We start from the raw sequence: 20000 nt of genomic DNA on the forward strand, positions 1-20000 counted from the left end.
GTATGTATGCATGTATGTATGTATGTATGTATGTATGTACACATGTATGCATGTATGTATGCATGCATGTATGCATGTATGTATGAGTTATGTATGTGTGTATGTGTGTATGTATGCATGTATGAATGTTTGTATGTATATATGTATGTATGTATGCACGCATGTATGCATGAATACTTGTATGTCTGTGTGTGTATATATATATATATGTGTCTGTGTGTGTGTGTGTGTGTATGGATGTATATATGTATGTATGTATACACATACATGGATACCTATGTATATATGTATCTGCCTGATGTGTATACACAGGCGCGCACGCGACGTGTGTTGAGGAGACGCGTGGGTTAGTGGGTAGGGTGTCTGACTCAAAGTGGTAAGACTATGCTTTCGATTCTTGGTCCGGGTGACGCGTTGTACTCTCGAGCAAAACACTTCCTTTCACGTTGCTCCAGTCCACTCAGATTACAAAAATAAGTGACCCCGAGACGGACTGGCGTCTCGTCCAGGAATGAGGTATGTGCTCCTCGGAAACCGGGAAACCAGATGTATGAGTCTATATGGCTCCAGAATGTTCTTTATCCATTTTCTAAATCCTACACAGCGTGGGTAGAGATGGGTGAACGGCTGTGCTTACAGAAAGGAAGAGATTACACAATATATACGCCGTTTATGTTTTAGCAGAAGTAAAAGATATCTAAATCATAATTCTAAGTTTCGCGTTGTTGATTATTCAGACGACTGAAGTCAAGAAGCAGCGTAACAATACATAAGCAAAAATACTCATCGAAACGTAAGTAACTACAAAAATTTGATGGGTCACCTTACAGAACGAAATACATGAGAACGTTCACCTTCCTTGCTGAAATATATTCCACACATGTTTTGCTGAAGGCATAAAAATATCAGGCGTTTTTCTCAGTAAATACAAGAATATGTCAAATGTAATACAGATGTTAATGAGTGAAACTTTTTCAAATAGCTTTTCGGCAATCAACAAAATTTCGAAAGTTATCATATTTCGAACTATTTGCGAATATTTTACTTATATATTGTTACGCTGCAACCTTCCATAATTTAAACGCTTGAATAATAACTCCATCTTAAAATCAGAAATACAATTCAAGGCATTTCAGCTTATCTTATTCTCTCTTTTTTTCCAGCATACCTACACACGTACATACATGTGGTGTGTGTGTCTGGGTTCATGTATGTATACATATACATATGCACCTGTATACGTGCGTGTGTTTATGTAGAGTCACATAGACTATTTTCGATTTCAATAATATATATATATATATGTATATATATAATTATGTGTATGTATATATATATATATATATATATATATATATATATATATATATATATATATACATATATACATATGTGTGTGTGCATGTATGTATGGATATATGTGTGCATATACACACACACGCACACACATACACGTGCATGTATATATGTACATATACACATATTGACAAATATGTAAATATATGTGTATGTGCGTATTTATAATGTAGACACTTGTGCGTGTACACACATACGCACACGCACATACACACATATCTATCTATCTATCCATCTCTCTCTCTCTCGCGCGCGCGCTCTCTATATATACATACATATATACATACATACATACATGCATACATGCATACATACATACATACATACATGCATACATACATACATACATACATACGTATGCACACGTATTCTGGAACAGATTGAAAGACAGAGATAGAAAGAGAGAAAGAGGGGGAGAGAGAGAATTCTGAATCTTCGGAAGATATAGTGAATTTCCGTGAAACGGTTGCACAATAAAAGTCTTTCAACCCGAAGGATTTGTGCCAGCAAGCAGCAGAGAGAAGGGTAGATGTGTATTAAATTGCGTTTACACTGAGAAATAGAAGGTAGTGATTTACGGAAACAGCCGAAGAATCAAGAATACAATTATGTACAGATTGCTTTGCAAATAACTTTGTGAAAGCACTTGAATTGCCAAAATCAACAATGGAAATAGAATTTAAAAATAACTTACGGAAACAGAATGTTATACCAATTATACGGATAAATATTTCTCAGTTAAACCGAAAATAACTTCTTCGAATGTGTGTGTGTGCGTATGTGTGTGTGGTAAGAAGAAATAATTAGTGTGAGACGAAGAGAGGTAGGGGAGCGATTACCACTCCATCACAACTATCAGTGTTTCACCATCACCTTTTCTTGAAAGCTCCATGCTTTATTCTGCAGATGGGCGGGTGGTGGAGAAGACTCAAATCCGGATTTTTCTTTTCTTTGTGCGTTATATCGGGATGATGTATTTCAGTGTAAATTTTGAAAAAGATTCGCTGAGAAATATAACGCTGTTTCAAGGCAGTCAGAGCAGAGTGATGTTGCACTTTGAAGAGTTTGGTGCAGCCATTTTCAACTCGAGTCCATATAAGATTTTGCTGTTAAAATTTATGCGAAATAAACTGGCTATATCGCGACATTACACAAAATGTTTTTTAAAAATTTTCAATAAAATTCCTAATTGAATGAATACCACATTTGAAATAAGGCGCAGGAGTGGCTGTTTGGTAAGTAGCTTGCTTACCAACCACATGGTTCCGGGTTCATTGCCACTGCGTGGCACCTTGGGCAAGTGTCTTCTACTATAGCCTAGGGCCGACCAAAGCCTTGTGAGTAGATTTGGTAGACGGAAAGTGAAAGAAGCCCGTCGTATATATATATATATATGTGTGTGTGTGTGTGCGCGCGCACATGTTTGTGTGTCTGTGTTTGTCCCCCACCATCGCTTGACAACCGATACTGGTGTGTTTAGGTCCCCGTAACTTGGCGGTTCAGCAAAAGTGACCGATAGAATAAGTACTATGCTTACAAAGATTAAGCCCTGGGGTCGATTTGTTCTACTAAAGGCGGTGCTCCAGCATGGCCGTAGTACATCGTAAGTTATAGACTACATTCTTAATCTTACAGTTAACCTGTGGGTTCATCTTACGTACTATAAAATTGTTCTCCGTACATGGTGACCTACCGAATGGATAAGTTCTACAGATCAGGTATTTTGTGGGGGTTTCTGGCCTTTCTACTACTTTAATCCGTAGATTTACCTTATCTAATGCTTTTTCTAAAAAGATATGCTAGTTAGCTGCCAGGATTTTTTTTTTTTTTGTCATACCATGAGTTGGCCTTGCCTACCTTTCCCACGGTCCTTCTGTGCTGTTTCAGGATTTACTCCTGCATAGCAGGCAGGTCTCATTTGCATCATACTTTCTGATGGCCTTATACTTAGCTCTGGTTCCCTTTTTGCACTCTAATCTTGTCCCTTTGGTTGTAGTCAGAGAATTACATATAGTGGATGAAGGATGCAGTTCTCTGGCGACGGCCAAAGAGACTGGATTAGAGTGTAAAAATGGAGCTAGGGCTAAGTACAAGGCCATCATAGAGAATGGTGCAAATAGGATCTGCCCGCTATACAGGAATAAATCCTGGAATAGCACAGAAAGGTCCAAGAAAAAGATTGATAAGGCCAACTCATGGTGTAACAACCAAAAATACCAGAGTGTCAAGTTTGTTGATGCTACCCCTGGCGGCGAACTAGCATACATTTTTTGACCACGCAAGAAAAATAGCAAAGTCAAGTTGGATCTGAAGGAAGATAATTTGAACGAGACCAAATACTACAATATATTTTTTATTCGAAACACTGATTCTGTTGCCCATTGTTGGTTATGACACGACCTGAATATCTGTCGAATGCCAGTCAACTGCGTCATTATTGCACAAAAAATTTGATTTTTCTTCGTTTGCCAAATTTGCTTAATCTCAATTTTTTACTGGAATGCCGCTTATCATATTAGGACAATACATAATTCTGTAGCCCCTTAACTACCAGTAATGGGATACATAACTTGGTTAGTCAGTAGCAAGATAGTGTATCACTCTTGAATCAGGCGGAACGTTTTAAGAATGAATATAAAAGTCATTGTTTTGGTTCTCACAGTTCACCATGCATAGAATGTTTTATTATCAGTTGACAAAATATCAGCTCACACCAGCAAATAATTTGTTTGCTGAAGTTATAAACAAGAGTCAAGAGCTCTTCTTAAATTCACTAGTCTAGGATAGCTTTGGCTGAGGAGACACAACAATGTCGAAACACCGGCGTCTCAAAGTCCCCTTACGCTAATGGATCGAGTGTGTTATGAACACACGTTCGTCTGAAAAGAGAAGTTGTTTTCCAATAATGAAATACAACAGCAATTTGCATATTCACGTTCGAATCTGCAAGAAAGTATTAAGAATGAATATGAAAATCGTCGTCAGTTTATCTGCTGGTGACTAGGAAAGTACATAATTATTTGTGACCTTTATGTGACAAGTGGTCACGTAATACTGTAAGTTTATATCAGTACAACAGCTTATATAGCGCTAATTTAGTGGAGGAAGAGAGCAAGGTCTCTGGTACAATCGGCAACGTTGTCCACTTAACGGTATACAAGTACCTGTGTTGTTGATATAGTTCACTGCTTTTAAACAGAGAGAGAGAGAGAGAGAAGAAAGGGCGAAAGACAAAGATAAGAGAATGGAAAGACAGAGAGGTGGGTGAACAGACCAACATTCATCAGTGCCACACACTACGGGTAATAACGAGAAAGCAGCAGTGAAAAACGGAACTAACTAAGACTACTTTTATTAGGATAAAACAGCAGGAGGCTGAAATTGATACCAGTCAATATGACGAATCCCGGATTCAGTTGAAATGCATGAAAACGACTGCTTAGCAAGACTCCAGCTAATGCATCCGGTGAGATTAAATTAGGAATCACGGAATGGAACTGTATTCATGTAGACGTATTTGTTATGTACCTAGCAATCTGTCTATCTGTTTAGCTAGCTATGTATCAACAAGTCTGTGAGTCTATCTATCTGTCTGTATCTATGTCTGTCTATATGTCTCTCTCTGTCTGTCTGTCTGTCTGTTTATTTGTCTGTTTTGCTATTTGCTTATTTTTATCTGTGCCACATTCCCTTCTCTCTCTCTCTCTCTCTCTCTCTCTCCTCCTTGTGTCCCTCATCTTCTCTGTGTGTGTATGTGTGTATGTGTACCTGTCTACTCTGTATTCTGCTAACTAAACGACTTGCTAGTGCTTTCACGAAATACAGGTTATAGTATATCGTAGCTCGCGTAACTAGATATAACCCTGTCAGTATTTCTGTGCAGTTCAAATGTAGAGAGAGTACCAAGAGTATCATAGCAGCCAGTTACTTCTGATGTACGTGTGTGTGTGTGTGTGTGTGTGTGTGTGTGTGTGTGTGTGTGTGTGTGTGAGAGAGAGAGAGAGAGAGAGAGAGAGAGACAGAGACAGAGACAGAGAGAGTGAGATAGAGACAGGACAGAGACAGAGACAAAGAGAGAGAGAGAGAGTGCGTGTGTAAGAGAGAGAGAGAGAGAGAGGCAGACAGGCAGAGACAGAGAGACTGAGAGAGACAGAGACAGAGAGAGACAAAGAGAGAGAGTGTGTGTGTAAGAGAGAGAGACAGACAGACAGACAGAGAGTGTGTGTGAGACAGACAGTGACAGAGAGAGAGAGAGAGAGAGAGACAAAGAGAGAGAGAGACAAAGAGAGAGAGAGACAAAGAGAGAGAGCGAGAAACTGAGAGAGAGAGAGACAAAGAGAGAGAGAGACAAAGAGAGAGAGAGACAAAGAGAGAGAGAGACAAAGAGAGAGAGGGACAAAGAGAGAGAGAGACAAAGAGAGAGAGAGAGAGAGAGACAAAGAGAGAGAGAGAGAGACAAAGAGAGAGAGAGACAAAGAGAGAGAGAGACAAAGAGAGAGAGACAAAGAGAGAGAGAGACAAAGAGAGAGAGAGAGAGACAAAGAGAGAGAGAGAGACAAAGAGAGAGAGAGAGACAAAGAGAGAGAGAGAGACAAAGAGAGAGAGAGAGACAAAGAGAGAGAGAGACAAAGAGAGAGAGAGAGACAAAGAGAGAGAGAGAGACAAAGAGAGAGAGAGAGACAAAGAGAGAGAGTCTGTGTGTGTAAGAGAGAGAGAGAGACAAAGAGAGAGAGTCTGTGTGTGTAAGAGAGAGAGAGACAGAGACAGAGAGAGAAACTGAGAGAGACAGAGACAGAGGAAGAGAGAGAGAGACTGTGCGTGTGTGTGTGTGTAAGAAAGAGAGAGAGAGACAGACAGACAGACAGACAGACAGACAGACAGACAGACAGACAGAGACAGAGAGAGAAACAGAGAGAGACAGAGAAAGAAAGACAAAGAGAGAGAGTGTGTGTGTGCGTGTGTGTGTGTATGTGAGTGTGAGTGCATGTGTGTATGTGTGTGTGAGTGTCTGCGTGTGTGAGCGTATTTGTGTGTATGTGTGTGTATGTGTGTCTGCGTCTGTCAGTGTGTGGGGGGACATGTGTGTGTGTGTGTGTTTCTTTTTTTCTTTGAGTTTTACTTAAGTTCTTTTTAAGAGAGTTCAAAATGGACGCCAACAAAGCGACAAAACTTTCTGAGTGTGTTTACGTCCACGTTAACTTTGCAGTTCACCAAAAGTGTTCGATAGAATAAGTACCAGAATTATATACATATATATATATATATATATATATATATATATATATATATATATATATATAAAGTACTGGAAGACGATTCATTCGACTAAAAATTCTTCAAGGTGGTGCTCCAGCACGGCCACAATCTAATGACTGAAACAAGTAAATGATAAAAGACAAGCGATTAAAGATAAAGATGGTTAAATGACGGATATTTTATTTTCAACAACATATGAAAGGCTGTAAGCAAAAAAAATATAATTGCAAAACGTGGCAGAATATCTGAATCATTAGAATATCAGACAAAAAGTATCTTTTAGCATTACATATTGTCCTGTTGCGTTTCCTTGGTTAAACAATATTATCTTTAATTAAAAGGACGGCAATTGATATGACACTTACAACACTAGTTTGGGGATCCCTCGACGAAAAATTCTATGCCCGATCAGTATTTACTCAGTCGCCTTTACATTCTGAGGGTACACCTCCTCCATATCCGATTTTTGCCTTCCATACTTCCTGGTTCATTAACGTTAAGTACCAGTGGAGTACAAGATCGGTTTTACTGAAATAATGAACATTCATATTTTCAGTTTTTTTAGTGTGAAATAAAAGTCATTTCTTTTTGTTTTTTCATACAAAAAATGAACTTTAATCAATTATATATTTTCCATTTTGTTTGATGACCTTTTGCCATCTTTATGGTAACTTCATGATTCCACGTTTATAGAACTTCTAGTCCTTATCAGTCAAAAACTGAAGCAAGTGTGATTTCAGGTCATCAGCATTATTGAAAGTTTTACCATTCAAAGAATTTTGCAAACTTTGAAATAAATGATAATCTAATAGTGCAAGGTCAGGGCTATATGGTGGATATGACATCACTTCCCAACCAAGCTCCAATAATTTTTCACGAGTTAGCAAAGACGTGTGTGGTCTAGTGTTGTTATGGTGGAACACGATTCCTTTACGATTTGCCAATTCTAGCCGTTTTTCTTTGATTGGTTCCTCCAGTTTCATTAGTTGTTGACAGTAAACATCTGAATTGATCGTTTGGTTCCTTGGAAGCAGCTCAAAATACTCAACATTTGTAATCCCACCAAATTGACAGCATGGCCTTTTTTTTTATGCAATTCAGCTTTCAATGTGGTTTGTGCTGGTTCATTACGCTTGGACCATGATCGTTTTCGATTGATGTTATTGTAAACAATCCATTTTTCATCACCAGTGATGATTCGTTTCAAAAAGAGGTCGATTTCTTTGCGTTTGAGATGCATATTGCAAATATTGTTTCGTTGTGTTAAGTGAATCTCTTTCAATCTTTGTGGAACCCAAATACCGAGCTTCTTAACGTGTCCAAGATTAATGGAATGGTAGCCTCGTAGATTCGAAGCGACTCAGAAACCTTTGCACTTGGCGTGTACGTAAGTATGAAATGAGCCTTGCAGGACAGAATGGGGAGGTTATAAAAGAGATTTATGTCTTTCGAGTGTTATGTGTTTCGAGGGGAAGATGAGGAAGATTTCTGAGTCGAAGTTACTCAAAGAATAACTAAGGCTAAAACAACATTTATAACAATGAATTACATGCTTATATATACAATCACATAAATGATTACACACACACACACACACACACACACATATGTGTATACATGCATACATATAGATAGACATATATAATTACACATATAATTAGACATATATATACATATATATATATATATATATATATATATATATATATATATATATATATATATATATATATATATATATATATATAAATGCGCCCTTTTAAAGCCTAGCCAGGCTCATGGGCCCGGTTTCCCGGTTTCCCGGTTTCAATGGCGTATGGGTTCCCCAGCTGGACGGGACGCCAGTCCATCGCAGCGTTACTCATTTTTGCCATCTGAGTGGACTGGAGCAACGTGAAATGAAGTGCTTTGCTCAAGAACACAACGCGTGGCCCGGTCCAGGAATCGAAACCACAATCTTATGATCATGATGCTGACACTCTAACCACTAAGCCACGCGCCTCCACACACACACACACACACACACACACACACACACACACACACACACACACACACACACACACACACATATATATATATATATATATAATTAAACACGTACATATACATAAACAATTTATAGATAGATAGATAGATAGATAGATAGATAGATTTTTCATAGACAATTTACGAGAGGAAAAATAAAACGGAAACAAAGAAACTTTTGATTCGAATATATGTCGTCTGAAGTAGTGGAAAGTGATAGAATATCGTCTGAGATCAGACAATTCACGTTGTCGTACTAAAGAAGAAAATTTGCGTATCACAGACGGTGGAGCGTCAAACTAAATTCAGCACAATATTTGGTTTCGGAATCAATATTATTTATTCGATATATTATGCAAGAAATCAATATTCAGTTTCGATTCTCTACATTGTAATTTAAAATCCCGTCGGGGTCAACTTGGCTTTTCATATCTCGTGAGGATCGATAAAAAAAAGAAGCAACAAACAAATGCTGAAACAAACTCGAGCAACAATTGTTTTCTTTTTCTCTTTCTTTTTTCCTTTTTTTTTTTTTGGTTTGATTCTGTTGGAGTTTCATGAGTAGGGTGAGGTACATGGAGGAAGTATCTGCGTGATCATTTGATCGACTAGAAAAAATAAAAGACAATGAAATCTACTTCAAGTCACACTCGACCATCTAAAACAGAAACAAAGGAAAAGAAGATTATCGTAGTTTTTGTTGTTGAAGTGTGTAAATGATACAATATCTCATAGAAGCGTATTAAACATGAACACATGATTACATTGATGTGAATATAGTTTTATTTCGTTGGAAAATATTGAAGATAATACGGAATGCGAGCGGTATTTAAGGACATATCTAGTAATTCAATAAAACAGTTCTGATCTGGTATAAAACAAATCATTTTAAGATAAATTTGTGCACATGCTCTCCATAAAGTTTCTTATCAGATTATTCTGTGAATCTGCTTTCATCTTCGATGAGGCTCTAATGCAGAACCGGAATCGTTGTTAATCTATTAAATTTCGGACACCGCTTGGACAATGGCGGCCTTCAAGGAAATTATGGTATTGTAAGAATGTTGAATAGTCTTTCTTCGAAAAAAAAAAAAAATAAGCTTCAAACGCAGTAGTCCATGAGATTTAAATTAAATTTGGTGTTATATGTTCGTAAAGATTGTCTGACAGCCATTCTTAGGTTTCGAGGTCTTTGAGAGAAGATATTGCAGCTTGTTGAATCACATATAGTCTTCCACTACATCGGTGGTTCCCAAACGTTTTCAGGCTGCCATTTGCCCATTGGCACCCAGGACCGCATTCCTAGTGCCCCTCCCCCTCTCCACCATAAACATAGACCACTTTCAACAGCAAATTCAAAAACAACTATATTTCACATATAACACTTAATCTAATTTAACCATTATTTTTTTTTGAGGGGAGGGGCCTCCCTATTATCACCCCACTTTTCTTCGATACCACCTTGGGTCTTTCTATCTCACCCCCCAAGGAAGCAGTACCGCCCACTTTGAGAACCACTGCACAAGATACTTCATCCACCCAGGGTTTAACAACTGTCTTCAGCACCTCAACATATCAAGCAGCTTAATTCTAAGACCCTGCAACGGGCGCGCAACAGCTTAATCCTGAGGCCCTGTGCAACATGTCCTAAACATCTGCACTGAATTCTCAGCAACATTTTTCTCAGAGTTTGGCATTTAATATCTTATCTTGCCATTTTATATTTCAGACACTGTGCAGGCGGCACTTGTGAAAGTTTTCAAGTTTCTTTATATGTCTGTAGAAGGGAGTCCATACTTCTGCCCCATACAAAGTGCGCTCAAAATACAAGATGTTTATGCACTTGTGTGTGTGTATGTGTGTGTGTGTGTGTGTGTGTGTGTATAAGCAATCATCAGTACACTCTGCCCCTGTTCTTCCCCGAAACAACTCCCACCCGCGTTCTAATCCACCGTCAGGCAAATCAAACACCAAATCAATCAAGCACCTGACCTTTATGATTTTATGACTATCTCCTCCCTTGACTCAACACCCTTTCCGCCTCCTACAAAGTGCAGCAGCTGCCGTTCAGCTAAATAATAATAATAATCTTTTCTACTATAGGTATAAGGCCTGAAATTTTGGTACTTAATTTATCGATCCAGAAAGGATAAAAGGCAAAGTCAACTTCGGCGGAATCTGAACCGTTAAACACTTCGCTTGGCGTGCTAACGTTTCTTATCTCTTTATTGCCCTCAAGGGGCTAAACATAGAGGGGACAAACAAGGACAGACAAAGGAATTAAGTCGATTACATCGACCCCAGTGCGTAACTGGTACTGAATTTATCGACCCCGAAAGGATGAAAGGCAAAGTCGACCTCGGCGGAATTTGAACTCAGAACGTAAAGACAGACGATATACCGCTGAGCATTTCGTCCGGCGTGCTAACGTTTCTGCCAGCTTACCGCCTTAACCTATTACCTCCCATAATTCTATTAAGTGGAATTTTTTTAATGAAACTTTGATTTCTAGCATAAAACAACCTTAGAAACACGCTGGAATGATCAAAATAACATTTTAAATAGAAATAAGCGAGATATTGGGTGATCTCATATGAGATCGGCAACTTTTATAGCCTCCTATTCTCTTTATACTACATGTACTATTGTTTTCAAGTATTCAAATGTTTAATGTATGTTACTTCAACATGTACCATCTGGTATTATCTTCTAATTGTAGTTTAGTATGACTTATTTCAATAATTTCATATTGACAGTTCTCCCGAGTCAAATTCTGATAATTTTCAACTTATGTTCCGTTAAATTTACAGTGAAAAATTAGCAAACCTCATTTGAATACCAGAGAAATATACCTAGTAGATATAGCAAAAAGGTTAGATATGTGTAAATATTGACAGATAATTTCGAAATTTGTAATTTTTAAGTGATCCCATATGAGATCACTGGTAGGTAATGGGTTAAAACACCAGTACTAGATGTCTATGTTTCCCTAAGCCTGATGGCTATCAATTTTCTGTATAATTTAATTCGTAATAATCTTGAAATTATCTCATTCTTCTCTTCTTTAAGCTTCACAAACAAACGCCGTTAAGGTTTTCGTTTTCATTTTTCCACTAAGAGGCAAATTTCAATTAATAGAGAACATTTTTCCTACGCCATTCAGAATACTATCATCTACCTGTCTTACATAAATTCATACCATTGGATCCCATGAATAATTTCCCTTAGTTAGATTTCTCTTTTTTTTTTTTTACTTTTTTTTACCATTATGCAAATTACTACTGACCATAATTGTTCGTAACATCTAAACTAATCGATTTAGTAACCTTGGTTTTATTATGCTCTGCTGATGAAATACAAACCGAAACGTGTTCGTAACTTCCATTGCGTTTACTAACAAAAGTTAGATTTTTTTTCTCGAAATATGATCATAATTTTCCGTAAAGTTTCTTAATATCTTTAAATTATCTCCCATTTCCTTTTAGAGTCTCTAATAATTGCCGTTAGGCTTTCGTTTTCCTTTCTTCAACCAGTAAGGAGATTTCAATTTATTAACAGATTTTCTTTTTTCCTTTCGCATACATCATTCAATGCCTCGCCATCAAGCAGTTTGAATTAAGATTAGCTTCGTGACCTGCCAAAAGATGAAAATGCACCGTCTTAAAATTCCTCAGTGCATTTGCAAGATTAATCTGATCATAGATTGATTTTTGAGATGAGATGAGATTAGCACAATGAATAGTAAGTTCGACCAGTACACTGATAACTGGCTGAGTTTTAGAGCATTAACCAACCTTCCCTTCAATAATTTGTTTACCAGCGCTCGCGATTTAAGGAGCCGATAAGAAATAATGGTTTCTAACATATATATTATCCATATGCCGGCGGAATTTCTACTTATAGTTATATTGATTTCTTTCTTCGGCTTACTGCCAATATTTGTGCAATCAATTGATTCCATCTCTGTGAATCTTACTGATGCTTTATTTTATTTCATTTTATTTTGTTTTATTTTTATCGACCTCTGGTCGGATTGATGTATGGGGTGGGAACAGGACGGGGTGAAGGAGAGCAATTTTGATATAAAAAAATATATAGATATATATTTATATGTATAAATTAAATAAAGAAGAACGAACGAAGCCAAATGTTCAAGTCGCAGCGTATGGGTTTTTAACACAGAAACACGAAGGAACAAAGTAGATTTTATCAACAATCCAGACTAGTGGGATTTTTTTGTTTTTTTTTTGTTTTTTGCTGTTTCACGGGCAATTTCAACATTATCAACCATCATCATCGTCATCATTATCATCATCATGATCACCGTCATGACAACCACCACCACCATATTATTATTATTGAGTGAGACAGCAGTGCATGCCATCAAAGTGACACTGGGGTACAAATATACAAAGCCCATTATACCCATCATGACTACCCGTCTGATAAGGGTACACCAGGCACATGCACTACAACTATATGTGCGCGACAGGGTGATCTCATATCAAGATAAACAGCGCATGACCTTGCAGGTGGGGCCCAGTTAGAATTTTCTTCAGGTTGAGTAGCCCATCACACTCAAAAGGTCTCTGAATAAGGGCTGTTTAAGAATGATGAACAAAACACCCATGTTTCCAAAGGTGAATTATCCAAACCCCAAAGAATTCCTCTCAACACATGGCTATGATGCTCCCCCACTATTTCTGCTCATAATCAGAGATGCACATATCGTCAGCCACCAAGAGACATGCTCAACTGGTTAATGTCAAGTAACTGACAAACGAATCTGTAGTATTGAGCAGAATATTTGCTGTAGCCCATCTTTTATATCTTGAGGTATTGATTAGAATTGTGGCATTGAGCTTATTATTATTATTATTATTATTATCCTTATTATTATCATTATTATTGTTGTTGTTGTTGTTTTGATTCTCGCTGTTCTATTCGTGGTTGTTTACTTGAAAGCAGGCAATAACAAATCACCAAATGTTTCAAGTAGTGCCTTCTCACTCTCCTTAGAATGCGAGCTGTACTCAACAATGCTGTCTTCTGGATCACCTCGAATCTGACAGCAGCTCCAGTAATCTTAATATGTTTTTCAAAGCCCTTGGAAACTGCTCCCAATGCTCCAATTGCCTCCGGTATCACTACTATGCCCCCATTACTTTCCTCATGCCCCATAACTTTCCAATCTCGTCCCGCAGTGGCTGGTATTTCTCAGTCTTTTCTGTTTCCTTACATTTCACCCTCGAATCGCTTGGTATTGCAACATCTATTATCTTTGGTTCTTTTTCATCTTTAAGGATGATCACGGTACCTGGCCGTCTCATTAATATTACTATTATTATTATTATTGTTGTTATTGTTGTTGTTGTTATCAAGGCAGCGAGCAGGCAGAATCGTTAGCACGAAATATCGGTTCTGAGTTTTAGCACATGGCCAGCAATTCTAAGGAGATAAGTCCATTAGATTGACCCCAGTGCTTAACTGGTACGTATTTTATCGACTCCGAAAAGATAAAAGGCAAAGCCGACCCCAGAGGAATTTGAACTCAGAATGTAAAGGACAAAATGCACGTAGTAGAAGGAAATATTAACCACAAAGGGTGGAGGCGCAATGGCCCAGTGATTAGGGCAGCGGATTCGCGGTCGTAGGATCGCGATTTCGATTCCCAGACTGGGCGTTGTGAGTGTTTAGTGATCGAAAATACCTGAAGCTCTACGAGGCTCCGGCAGGGGGGGGGGGGGGCAAACCCTGCTGTACTCTTTCAACCCAACTTTCTCTTACTCTTTCTTCCTTTTTCTGTTGTACCTGTATTTGAAAGGGCCAGCCTTGTCACACTCTGTGTCACACTGAATCTCCCCGAGAACTACGTTAAGGGTATACGTGTCTGTGGAGTGCTCAGCCATTTGCACGTTAATTTTATGAGCAGGCTGTTCTGTTGCACGGATCAACTGGAACCCTCGTCGTCGTTACCGACGGAATGCCACGAACCACAAAGGAAATGAAAGAGAACGAAGCTGAAATTAAATTTTGACACAACAAACTCTACATTAATGATGGTGAGAATTAGTAGAGCATTGGAGAAAAATGCCTTGTGATATTTAATTACGCTAAAGTGAACCGTGGTCCATTTTGCTTTCATCCTTCGGAAGTCAATAAAACAAGTCAAATGCCTATCGATAAAATAATTACATGTGTCATTTTAATCGACTATTTTCTGTATAAAGCTGTGCTCAAGCATAGACGTAGTCTAACAAATGAAACCGATAAAAGGAATAAAATTACACATCTTTATATGTTTCTTTTTTTTTTTTTTTTTTTTTTTTTTTCAGGAACAGCTCAATGTATTCGTAGACAGTCAACGGCGTTGAGGAGCATAAATATTAAATTTGTTGCTGAGATATGGAGGATTGGAAGCTATCTAAATATTCTTTTCCACTCTAGGCATAAGGCCCGAAATTTTTGGTGAGGGGGCCAGTCGATAAGATCGACTCCAGTATGCAACTGGGACTTAATTTATCGACCCCGAAAGGATAAAAGGCAAAGTCGACCTCGGCAGAATTTGAACTCAGAAAGTAAAGACAGACGATATACTGCTAAGCATTTCGCCCGGCGTGCTAACGTTTCTTATTTCTTTATTGCCCACAAGGGGCTAAACATAGAGGGGACAAACAAGGACAGACAAAGGAATTAAGTCGATTACATCGACCCTAGTGCGTAACTGGTACTTATTCAATCGACCCTGAAAGGATAAAAAGCAAAGTCGACCTCGGCAGAATTTGAACTCATACGTATATATATATATATATATATATATCATCATAAATATACAGGGATTAGCAATTGAGTTGCTTCTCCAACATACTGAAAATTCAGAAATAGCAGTCAAAGAACTACTGATTCCAAACTACAAATTTTTCTCTAAAGCGGATGGCGATATTTATGGCACACATAGTATGGCACCATAAATATCGCCATCCGCTTTAGAGAAAAATTTGTAGTTTGGAATCAGTAGTTCTTTGACTGCTATTTCTGAATTTTCAGTATGTTGGAGAAGCAACTCAATTGCTAATCCCTGTATATTTATGATGATAAATAGTTCTACCGATAAAGGTTTTTTTCATACTGAACTACTTGGCAAAATTGTTAATTATTAATTCTATTATTAATTGACGATGCTCTGCCCTTATTCTTGTATATATATATATATATATATATATATATATACATATATCATTTTATCATTTTATCCAGTTTCAACTCATGAGCTGTGGCCATGCTGGGGCACCGCCATTTGGTGTTGCTACACAATTTTACTTCATGAATTGACATTTGGTGCATGAGAGAGTTTGATGCAGCTGCTCTCATCTGCGCCTCCTGCTGTGAAGTTGGTTCATCTGGAACACCTGACAAGAAGAGGTCCAGCCTTGTCTTGAAGACACCTACATCCACCGCATGCAGGTCTCTCAGGTCCTTCGGGAGGATATTGAAGAGCTGTGGACCTTTGAAGGTACACACACACACACACACACACACACACACATATATATATATATATATATATATATATATATATATATATATATATATATATATATATATGTATGTATACATTTATATATATATATATATGTATATATATACATCTTATAGTAAAAATGGATACATAAGGGTGGAAAATCACAGGAATAATACCATATGTCCAACGCAAGATACAATATGTGTGTTCAATTCCTTCAAGAATCAATAAATGAATTTATAGTATTCAGTCTCTAAAGTGTCTAAAAGGTGCGGTAAAAAGACAAGCAAATACAACAATAAAAACTTTAGAAATATGAATGTTCAAAATATTTATTTAAAAAAATATTTATAAATATGCATGATTTCTAAGTTGTATAAAAATATGACAATTAAAGTTAAAACATTACGATGTGTAAACGTACATTATGATATAACATATAATGGGTAAATATATACGGTATGATGAAGTTATAAATTTACATGTATTATATTAAAAACGTGTACATTAGGACAGGATTAAAAAAAAAAAAAACCTATAATATAATTTAGCCCGTCTTTATATATTGTTATATTAACAATACATAATTATACAAAAATTTGCAGTTTATATATATATATATATATATATATATATATATATATATATATATATATAAATGTGTGTGTGCATATATTACTCTTTAACTCTTTTACTTGTTTCAGTCTTTTGACTGTGGCCATGCTGGAGCACCACCTTTAGTCAAGCAAATCGACCCCAGGGCTTATTCTTTAAAAGCCTGGAACTTATTCTATCGGTCTCTTTTGCCGAACCGCTAAGTTACGGGGACATAAACACACCAGCATCGGTTGTCAAGCGATGTTGGGGGGACAAACACACAAACACAAACACACACACACACACACACACATATATATATATATATATATACACATATACGACGGGCTTCTTTCAGTTTCCGTCTACCAAATCCACTCACAAGGCTTTGGTCGGCCCGAGGCTATAGTAGAAGACACTTGCCCAAGATGCCACGCAGTGGGACTGAACCCGGGACTATATATATAGTAGTTGTATGCTGTCAACTTAATGTGACAGTCCCATGAAGGGAATAATACTACTGCTATTTAGCCCTAGGAAGCAGCACCGATTCCTGTCGGCCTTGACACATTTCCTGTGTCCTTACGTTTACGAGGGGGAGACAAGCACCTCCACCCAGCTAAGCCTGCATTCAGAGACATGTTTCTGCGTCTGTGTTTGTTCCCCCCACCCCACAACACCACCATCTCTTAACTGGTGTTGGTGTATTTATGTCCCTGTAACTTAGTGGTTCAGCAAATGAGACCGTTAGAATAAGCACGTGGCTTTAAAACTAAGCGTAATAAGTACTAGGGGGTGGGGGTGGGGCGATTCCTCACCATAGCCACAGGTTAATGACTGAAACAAGTAAAAGATAAAAGATATACGACGGGCTTCTTTCAGTTTCCGTTTGTCAAATCCACTCACAAGGTTTTAGTAGGCCCGAGGTTACCACACAGCCACTCCTACGTCTGATAAATACCTTTTCATAATACTTGTCACAAGAAGAAAATGCATTTTGAAACGCCATTTTAAGGCTTCTCACTGGCTGAGGATTTTTGTTACTTTTCTCCAATCACCTTTTGACTGAAAGAGAAATAGTTTCCAATGATTCATCAACAAAATTGATCAATTTACATACCTTCACATCAGATTGCCTTCCCAGCGCTGATTTGTGGAAACATTTGTAACTTAGAGTCAATGTTAGAAGATAATTCTTCAGCGACATGGGAAAATGCTAAATGGAGAGAGAGAACGATAAATGCATTTTATGAGAATCATTTTGGATTATCTAATTTCATTAATGTGTGAAGAGAATTATTAACGCCGCAGTTGGTTTGGAATTGCGTCTGCTGCAATGGTAAAACGAGCTTTTAATATTAATTCCCATATCAATCAAGAACTTTTTTATGAGTTGGTATAGTACTTTAACAATAGTTTTGTAAATGGAATTAACTCTAAAAATTGCAAGACAATTTTATCTAGTCGTTTATCTAAGAGAGAGAGAGAGAGAGAAAGAGGGAGAGGGTGGAGAGAGGGAGGGAGAGAGGGAGAGACTTTTCACAAATAATATCAGTTGACTTGTTCAAAGTCAAAGAGAAGAAACTATAGTGGACTACCAGATTTTTGACCATACAAGTCGAATGTTTCAGACCAAAATTTATAACCCCGCAAAAAGGTAGGTCGACTTATACACCAAGACGACTTTGGAAGACCAAAGGATTTGGAAAGAGGCTGACAATTTTTGAATATTATTTATGACGGCTAATTGAAGTATTTTATAAGGTACATAATAATCACACATACAAACATTCACATAATTCCCTTGTACACTTACACACATACACACATATACTCACACAAAGTTGAAACGCTGTTTGGTCTTTCTTTTCGGTGTTGAATGTTCACCACCCCACTTCCAGTTTGATATCACCCCCTTCCTTCCTTATTCATCTATCACCCCTTCCTTTCTCATTCATATGACACAAGAGTATTATTATAGTAGATAATACGTCTGTTTGTACGTCGGGAAATACGGTATTACTTTGGTCTTCAATTTAGTCTTTCAGTAAAGGTGAAACAATAACGTCTTTCCTAAATGTTGTGCATTTTGTTTCTTGCAATTTCAAATCAGCTGCAACCAATGTTGACGGAAATTCCTTTTTTGATAAGCCTTCCTAAAGGATCGACGCTACGAAAACTTGACTGACAAATTGCTTATATCGGTTTCAAATTTTTGCACAAGGCCACAAAGTCTATTATATCCACACCAATATTCAATTGGTACGTATTTTATAGAGTCCAGAAGGCAAAGTCGAATTCGGTGGAATTTGAACTCAGAACGTAAGGACGGAAGAACTACCGCTAAGCATTTTTGCCAAGTGTGTTAACGACTCTGTCAGCTCACCACCTTAGAAAGTACTTTTATTGCTAACCGTGGTTCTAATTTTGATATTTTGCTACAGGGGAAAAAAACTGTTTTGATAGTATATATATGTGTATGTATATATGAATGAGAAAAAGAAGAAAGTGCAGAAATTGACGTATAGACATCAGTTTACTCAAAGAAATTCAAATCAATATATGAAATTTTTATACCTACAGCCGTTTCTATATCCAATTAGTTCAATTAGAGAAATTAAATTTCTCTAATCGGCTGCACACAGTTGGATATGCAACCTGGTGTCATGGTCGGTGCTGTTTCATCAGGGTCCTTGTCTTCCATTTGTTTCAGTCGTTGGACAGCGGTCATGCTGGGGCATCGCCTTGAAGTGTGTAATGGAACAAATCAAGCCCAGTATTTATTTTGAAGCTTAGTATTTATTCTATCGTTGTTTTTTACTGAACCGCTAAGTTACAGGGGTATAAACATACCAACACTGGTTGTCAAGCGACGGCTTTCACGCAATTTCTGTCAACCACTTTCACTCACAAAGCATTTGAATGTCCCAAGGTAATGACATTTTTTGCGGTGCCATTGTAGAAACCATTAATCTAGATAATTCTTCAAAAATTTCTTCTAAAGAATTTCAGAAATTTCGAGTTAAAGTTTTAAAATTCCATGAATGCTTTGCAAAGCAGATATTTCAGCGCCTTTAATCTTGTGATCTGTTTGTAAAGTTACAGTTGTATGGAAATGCAACCTTGGCATCGAGGAATAACCATTTCCAATCAACCCACAACATTCTTTAATTCGTTTACATGTTTCAATCATTTGTCTGCGGCCATGCTGGAGCACCGCCTTTAGTCGAACAAACCGACC

The sequence above is a fragment of the Octopus bimaculoides genome, chromosome 5 (assembly GCF_046866305.1).
Source record: "Octopus bimaculoides isolate indiv1 chromosome 5, ASM4686630v1, whole genome shotgun sequence".
Lineage (NCBI taxonomy): Eukaryota > Metazoa > Mollusca > Cephalopoda > Octopoda > Octopodidae > Octopus > Octopus bimaculoides.